Here is a 9,292-nt window from a genome sequence, read left to right as displayed (position 1 = left end):
GTCACATAATCCCAAATCACCATGATAACTATTATTGTTTTTTAGGCAGCAATAGCACTAATTAACAACAATCACACCGTAGGAATATATAATTCCATAAAGTTACTAAAGAATTCGATATATCGAAACAGAACATTTATCAATCGTAATATTCTGCAACGACACCAAAATAATCAGCACTAATCCGCTAGTGTATCATAATAACAGTAACAATAGATCAAAAGTAATATTAGTTCATTAGTTATCACAAAAAAAATAATAATAATTATAAAATAATAATTATACGCGAGCATGTGGCGAGAGTCAATTCCCTAGGGAAATTCCCTATACACTGACAGCTGGGTGGCGCTGCTAAAGTTAGGCGATTTAAGAGCCGGAGTTTCCACGTTCCGCCACGGCATTAAGTATGTATAAGGTGTGTCCAAAAAATAATAATGAGTGTACCAAATATTCACATATAAACCATAAGAACAATCGACATAAACCATCAGAGGTTGTATATATAAATCAATTGTGTTTATAAAACAAGTAATTCTCCACTGACTATACTTCGTTCACACAATTGTCAACGACAATAAGGTTTTATTTATGACATTTATGACAGTTCAATAATATCAATACTGTTCTTATAAATAAGATCAGTAAAGTAAATAAAAATAAGAAAATAAGAAAAAACTTATAGAATGAGTTCACTTAAGGTCCCAATTAATTAATACCAAATGTAGGAACTAAAAGATCCGATCAGAGTCGTACACCCGTTGTACATGTAATGTACATCGAAACCACAACTACGTGGTGCTGCGGTGCCTCAGCAAGAGTCACAGTTTCAAGGTCTTGCCACAATCACGCACCCCGTGTCTCAAAAATAATAATCCCCGTATCGTTTATCTAAACTTCGACAAAATAACTAAAATTTTTAAGTCGAGCAAAAGAAATATTTATACACATGTGTATTATAATGTTACGTCCAGACTCAAGGAAGGAAGAGTCGAAAGGAAGGACGTAACTACTTGGGTCGAACAACGCCAGGTAGTGCGTTTGTTCGAGCCGAACGAACGTGTTTAGGCCCCAAATAGGTCAACGACCGCGAGGGTCGCTCTTACGCTATTTAAAGGGCGTTCGCTCGGTGGTCCCTTTTCGGCAAGAGAATTTAATCTCTTTTGCACGGGATGGGACCTTAGTGCGATCTCAGGAAGGAGGAAATGATAGCGGGTTAATCAATTAATTAAACGCGAGTTCATAATAAAATTAAGTTTTATTCATATAAATAAAAACGGTGAAAAGACGGATACATAAGTAACATTTAACTCGCGTGCGGGATTTAATCTATAAATAGGTGTGTGTGTGTGTGTGTGTGTCTGTGTGTCTGTGTGTGGTTCGCGGGTGTTACATAAGTACGGAGGTCATCAATCAGGACATGAAGGGGGGAGAGTTTATTGTCTAAATATATTATGGTCCCGATTGGTTATTACAATACTAACATCACCTTAATAATTAAATAACCAATAATAATAATGTATATATGTGTGCGTTTGTAGTTACTAGAATTCGGTGTTCTAGGTGGTGGGGGGAAAAGCGGAGAGCTTTGAGGATATCCATCGGGAATCCTATGGGATTGGAATGGAGGGGAGTGAACATAGGGATGCCGGGGTGCCGGGGAGACTTCCTGCCACGATTCGCATGAACTGCTCTTCGTCGGGATGGTCTGGACCGCAGGTGTAACCACCTTCGGGGAGAGGGAGATCTAGGATAGGGAAATTAGAAAGGAGCCATTGGTAAAATTCGTCTCCGTTCTTATAAGGCCATGACTTCCTGTGCCTCTTGATAAACGTATAGGCGTTGGCGTAATAAGGGGGAATTTCACCCGGTTGGTGGAGATTGTAACACTCACACGACTCTGGGTGAGAGGTTGAGAAGGGTGAAGGAGGGGGAGGCGATTGTTCCGATTCTTCCGGTTCCTCGTACGCGAGATCGATAGTTTCGATCTCTGGAAATTCTTCAGGTTTTTCGTGACGCTCGAGGGGGAACTTGGCGGAGAGTCGGTAAGGTCGACTACCGGCGGAGATGGAGATCTGGGGTTGTCCGGATGTTCGGGTGAGGAAATGGGGGAAACGGCAGAACAGTATCTGGGTGTGTTCGTGTGGCTGTGTAATTTCTCTATGCTAGGTGGACTCGTACACGTAGCCTCGGAATTTTCCCCCGCAACCAGATTTCGAGCCAACGCTTTTCTTTGTCGCTTATTACGACGGTTTCGCGCCGATTTCGCCGCCGCTCGCGAAGGTCGTCGTTTAGGTTCGTCCAGGGCGTATCCCGATTGGACACGTAACGATTCGACACCGCTCGATTGGACACGCATTATTGGACACGTTTTATTGGACACCGCTCGATTGGACACCGCACGATTCGACACCGCACGATTCGACACTGCACGATTGGACACGCACATTGCACGATTGGACACGGCAGCATTGGACACTGCACGATTGGACACGTACATTGCACGATTAGACACGGCAGCATTGGACACCGCACGATTGGACACCGCACGATTTGACACCGCACGATTCGACACCTCACGGTTGGACACCGCACGATTGGACACCGCACGGTTGGACACCGCACGATTGGACACCGCACGATTCGACACCGCACGATTCGACACGCACGATTCGACACCGCACGATTCGACACCGCACGATTCGACACGCACGATTCGACACGCACGATTCGACACCGCACGATTCGACACCGCACGATTCGACACGCACGATTCGACACCGCACGATTCGACACGCACGATTCGACACCGCACGATTCGACACCGCACGATTCGACACCGCACGATTCGACACGCACGATTCGACACCGCACGATTCGACACGCACTATTCGACACCGCACGATTCGACACCGCACGATTCGATACCGCACGATTCGACACGCACGATTCGACACCGCACGATTCGACACCGCACATTTTGTCATGTATGGATTTATTACACTAATTCTTATGTATATGAAATTCACAATTAAAATATTATAAATAGTTACTTTATTGTAGTTGAAAAATTAGTACTCTGTCGCAAATATAAAAGTTTTGCATTAAAGCCATGGCACACAAAAATATGAAAAGTAAAAGGTGATTTACGTGGTAGCATCGAACGTCGAGCGTCTGCGTAGAAAATTATTGTTCAGATGTTAAATGATAGATTTGTAGCTTCTTGCGGCTAATAACATGATGAGTCATACGAATAAACAGTCGAGATCAAAAGATTATATCCTAATATGCATACATTAGTTACTGAAAATTAATGATTATTATAAATTAAAATAATTAATATAATAAATTTATTTATTAGATTAATATTTATTATATTTATTATATTTGTTATATTAATTAACGATTACCATGTTATAACCCGCGAAAAGTTAGAATCTATACCATTTAACATTATTTGTACAATAATTTACTGCGCGAACACTCAACGCTAGATGCTATATGTGAAAGCACCTTAAGACGTTAACAGTAAATGAATAATCAACCAATCACAGTCGAGAATCGTGGCAACCACTGCCATAGCATAGCTTAGATTGTAGATAATTATTACAGCAATATTTTATTATCAATATTTTAATAATTTTTATTTTCGGTGATGTAACAGATTATTACATTACTATGATCAATAGTACATTATTGTATCCATGTAATACGTCCCAGTATCATAAGAGACATGCATTTATTGTATAAGACTATTTAAATCTGAACATTATTTGTAGTTTATTAAACTTTAATAAGATATGTTTAGTAACTGGTAATAATATGTATTACTGCTAAAGCAATATGTCTATACAAAATTATGTAAAAAATTTTAATTTATAATATTTATAATTTAGATTATTAAATATCAATTTTTTTCAATTTCTACATAAGCTGAGAACGAGATATTCTGTGCATTCATAGTAATCAGCAAAACAAATCTTTAGCTGATATCAGAAGATTTATAACAAGAAAAAATCCATTTACAAATCATGAAATTTTATTAAGCGAGAGCTCATTATTATTGTCTCCGCTTTCAGAATCTTGTGAAATGATTTGAAATCATCTACTATGATTAATTTAAGTGTTTATCGAACAAGTATCAATGTGAATAAAGCTTTTACACATGTTTGTATAATGCTTAAAAAGTTTATAATTCTATCTAGGTAATACCTGTGTGTATGTGTGCGTGTATGTGTAGTTTAAAATAATGTTTAATGATTTAATCCACAGAAAACAGTGTGATGTGTAATGTATTATTTTATTGCAATATTTAAGTAATATGTATGTGTCATGTCTGTTAAATTATCATTCTTACAAATAAATTGATAAGTAAAATTTGATAAAATGAAGCTCCTAGTTTTGTAATATATATATATGTATATATATGTGTCAATCGTATACTTTGATGACGAGGGGGGGGGAGATGGCGGCGGAAGTTGTGACAAGCGTGTGGTAGTGTTCCGTGTTGGAGCGAGGAAAAGGAGGTGTTAAGAACGAGATGGAGTAAGTGGAATGGAGTTTTTGGATAGAGGAGAGAAGGTGGAGTTGGGAGAAATGGTGGAGTGTATGGAGTGTAAGGAGAAGGCTCTAGCGAAAGGTGGAAAATAAGGAGCAGCATGACGAAGGAAAAAGGAGATGTGGCGTAGAGAAGGAATGAATGAAGAGGGCGCTGGTACAAGAGGAAAAGGATAAGGCGGAGGAAAGGTAGATCGAGGGAGATGGCGCTGCAGAGGTACAAGGTAGTGAGAAAGGAGAGAGAGCGGAGAGAGGGTGCAACGGACGACGGGGAAGGATCGACAGAACAAATCGATAATCGATACAGCTGACGGATAAGAGGTTATGGAGAAGGTGGCACACGTGTGTTACGGGAGAAAGAAGCTGCGGAGAGTATTTATTTATTGATTTGTTCGGGTATCTGTTTGAAAGGAAGGAGACAGGAGGATGGAGTCGAAGGAGGGTGTTAAGGAATTAAGAGAAATAAAGGAGCTTTTGGTAAGGATTGTGAAGATACTAGAAGGAAGGACAGAAGAGAGAGTGAAGGTACTGAGAGAGAGTCAAGGAGAGACAGAGGCAAGGAAGGAATGGAGAAGAGAAGGAGAGAAAAGAGAGGTGAGAGGGATGAAATCATGGGAAGGAGTAACTCGAAGAAAAGAAGAGGGAAGAAAAGAGGACAGCCGGAGGTCAGAGGAGGAAGATATGTTATTCGATAGAAAGGGAGAGGAGGAGAAGTTGGAAGAAGGAAGGTACAAAGTTGGTGAAACAGAGAAAGAGGGAATAAAAGATGGAGGAGAGAAATTGAAGGAGAAGGGAGAGGATAGGAGAGAGGGAGAGAAGAAAGAGAGAGAGGAAAGAGAAGAAGATGTGGAAGCATGGAGATTAGATGAGGGGGAGTTGGAGAGCAGAGGGGAAAGCGAGGAAAGAGAAGAGGATCAGGAGGAAGGCAGAGCGGAATGGTGGAAGATGGTAAAGGAAGAAGAGGACCGGAGCGCGAGGGAGAAAATAAGGCGGAACGAGAGGAGGGAAGGAGAGAGAGAGAGAGGGAACAAGAGCAAATAAAAGAAGAAAAGGGCAGAGGGGACAGAGGAAAGGAGGAGGTAGATAGTAAAGAAAGGGACCACAAAGAAGTGGAGGTGTGGAAGAAAATAGAAGAGAGAGAAGAGAAGTGGAGAAGAGAGAGGGAAAGGAGAGAGCATATTAGAAAGGAGAGAGAGAGGAGAGAGGAACAGGAGAGAAGAAGGAAGAGAAGGAACCTGATTTGGAAAGGAGTGGATGGAGAGGACCAGGGAGAAAGGAGAATTTTTGTGGAGAAAATCATAGAGAGAGCAATAGGGAAGGAAGCAAAAGTAGGAGTGATAACGGAGAGGATAGGAGAAACAGGAGTCTGGGTACTAATTGTGGATATGAAGGAGGAAAAGGATAAGGAGGAGATGCTGAGAAGATGCGGGGAGATTCATGAGAGATGGGGAGTGTGGATCGACGAGGATTTGACGATGGAGGAGAGAAGTGCAAGGTGGAGGATAATGGAGAAGGCGAGGCTGGAGAGAAAAAGAGGGAAGACGGTGGAGATGACGAATAGGAGACTATGGATTGACAGCAAAGAGTGGTTCTAGGACACGGAAGGAGGGAGATGGGTAGAGGAAAAATGAGAGGGGCGAAGGAAAGAGGAGGGTGAGAAGCCGGATGAAGGGAGGAAGAAAGAAGAGAGAAAGCGGAGAGTACACTGAAGGAAGTGGAGGGCAGAGAAGGAGCAAGAAGAGAGAGAGAAAGAAAGAAGAAGGATCATAGAAGAGCGGAAGGAGGAAAGAAGAGGAGGATAAAGAGATGGAGAGAAAGGAGGCAGCAAGAGAGACAGGAGGACGAGGATAGGAGAAGGAGAGAGGACAAGGAAAGGGAGAGGAGATGGCGCAGAGGGAGAATTGTTATGGTTAGGTTTATGTTTATGTTTTTGATTTATATGTGAAGGTAAAGGAAAGGGGACTTGGAGAGGAAGGAGCACACGTTGAAAGACGTAGTAAGACAGGAGATAAGAGAGAAGGAAGGATGAGTCTGGATGAGAGGAGAGAAGGAGGAGAGAAGATGGAATAATTCTGTATTTGTATTTTAGAGATATTGTGAGGTCGCAAGTGGCCAGGTGGAAGAAGGGAGATTGTAATGGGTTGGAGCTACCCTAAAGCTCCTAGGCAAACTCTTAGGGGACGCCGAATAAAGACATACATACTTTGACGACGATTTTTCGTAACCATTTGCTATTTCGACGACTTTTGGCTATTTTGACGACGGTCGTCAAAATTTTTACCGATAAATCGTATACTTTGACGACGTCGTCAAACTAACTCGAAACGGAGGATTGATTAATATGACGATTAATTTGAATAAAAGAAAGATATATTATTATATATATCCTTTTTTTATTCAAATTAATTGTCAAATTAATCAATCCTCCGTTTCGAGTTAGTTTGACGACGTCGCCAGTATACGATTTATCGGTAAAAATTTTGACGACCGTCGTCAAAATAGCCAAAAGTCGAATATATATAATATAACATGCTGCCTTTAAGTATGACATGTTAAGCACTAATTATTACAAATATAATTATCACAGCGATATAGAGACATTTCCCCAGAAAGTTATATGTATAAACACATTGTCCAATATAAATGTAAATTTAATAAATAATTAAAAATAAAAAATTAACAGATTTTTACATGTATGTACATAAGATACATGTAATATATATAATACAGTATGTTGCCTTTAAGTATGTTAAGTACTATCTTTCCTGGCATATTCACCGAATAGCAGTACATGTTGTCTTCAAATCTTCTAATCGTCAATTTTTGTATGGCATGCTGCCTGTAAACAATTAAGAATTGTACTGTACTCTTTCGCAAATAAAATCTTACATATGTCGAGGCAACGTGGCCCTTAGAGGCAGCATGCCATATGAGAAACATCAATATGTATTATAAAGATATAATTATTCTAACACCATTTCAAGATATGCATTATGTGAGACTATATACATACATATAAACTCTAAAGTATAAATATTACTAATATATCATATAGTTATCGTAGTGATACAGATTAATTTTTCCAAAAAGTTATATGTATAAATATATAGTCTAATCTAAATGTATATTTGATAAATGGTTAAAAATAAAATATTAACAGATTTTTATACATAGTGATACCAAGAATGTGTATGTATATATGCACATAGGATATGTATAATATATATAATACCATACACTTTAAATATGATATGTTAAGTACTATTTTTCCTGATGTATTCACTGAATAGCAGTACAAGTTGTCTTCAAATCTGCTAATCGTCAACAATATAAAATCATTCATATTTCAAGAATCTCAGCAGATGAATGAATGGGCGTTGATCATTCCATTACATAACACAAGATTCTATTAGCGGAGACTATAATATTAAGCTCTCGCTTAACAGATTCTCATGGTTTGTAATGGATTCCCTCTTGACACTCGGTGCATTTTTTATCTGTGCAGATTATTATCCATCAATCATACTGTCTTCTGCTAAAATAGAAATAAACATGATACAATATTAAGAAACAGCGTGACAAGAAGATATCTTTTGAATTGCAATCTTACCCGTATTACCACCCATAATAACTCAGGCTTCTCTTGGACTCAACAAACAATTAGAAAACAAAATGAAAATATTTCACCGTTGCTGTAATTACACCATATTTATCCCAGTACTTGTATGTATAAGGCCAGGCCTTGGTCAGCGAATGTAGATGGCGCCCGGGTAGGGGGCGCGACGCCGTTGTAAGGCGGCCATGTGGCGCGGGGGCACGAGCAGTCGTTGCCGAGGCAAGAGGCAATAAACATCTAACCTCGAGTTTTTATTCCTACGCTACACGTTTTCCACGCCTTCCCTCCCATCCTGGAACTGGGATTCCTATATCGGTTAACCTATTCCCGAAAGACCATCTCTTACAGCTCAGAAGTGGGATATTACGTGATTGTTACGTCGGATATTGTGTTGATTCGACGCGCAACAAGTGTACGGATTTTTTTTTCCGAGATTGCGTCAGCCATTTGTCGAATGCAAGTAAGTAGTGATACTAGGCGGGTTCTAACCCATGGGGCAATGAGGGGGGGGTGAGGGGCGAGGGGAACCAAGGGCGCGGGGGAATGACGTCACGCGGGGAGGGGGGATGACGTCACGCGGGAAGGGGAATGACGTCAAGCGGGGAGGGGGAGGCGTCCGCGATTTTGGTGCCTGGTCCGCGAGGGGTCCGCGGGGAGGGGGAGGCGTCCGCGAGGTTAGGATCCGCGAGGGGTCCGCGGGGAGGGGAGCGTCCGCGATTTAGGTGACGGGTCTGCGAGGGGTCCGCGGGGAGGGGGAGGCGTCCGCGAAAGACCGCATGAAGCTTTGTTGGTGAGGGGTCTGCGGGGAGAGGGGAATCCGCGAAAGACCGCATGAAACTTTTTGGGTAAGGGATCCGCGGGGAGAGAGGAATGCGAAGGATAGCGCGAGGCGAACGCGAGAGAGAGAGATGTCGCGAGAGAGACGTTCGCGAAAGAGAGATAGCGGTAGCGAGATGATGCGGCGATTGAGAGCGCGAGGTGTTGCAGCGAGGCGTATATGCAAGAGCGAGAGAGATAGCGCGAGATGACGAGAGGTAGCGAGATGACGCGAAGGAGAGCGCGAGAGCTGATGCAGCGAAGGAGAGCGCGAGGTGCACGCGAGAGAGATATCACAAGAGCGAG

The sequence above is a fragment of the Prenolepis imparis genome, unplaced genomic scaffold (assembly GCF_030444845.1).
Source record: "Prenolepis imparis isolate NDT839.2.m4 unplaced genomic scaffold, iyPreImpa1.0 SCAF_11, whole genome shotgun sequence".
NCBI classification, from domain to species: Eukaryota; Metazoa; Arthropoda; class Insecta; order Hymenoptera; family Formicidae; genus Prenolepis; species Prenolepis imparis.
Note: the sequence above shows the minus strand (reverse complement) of the source record.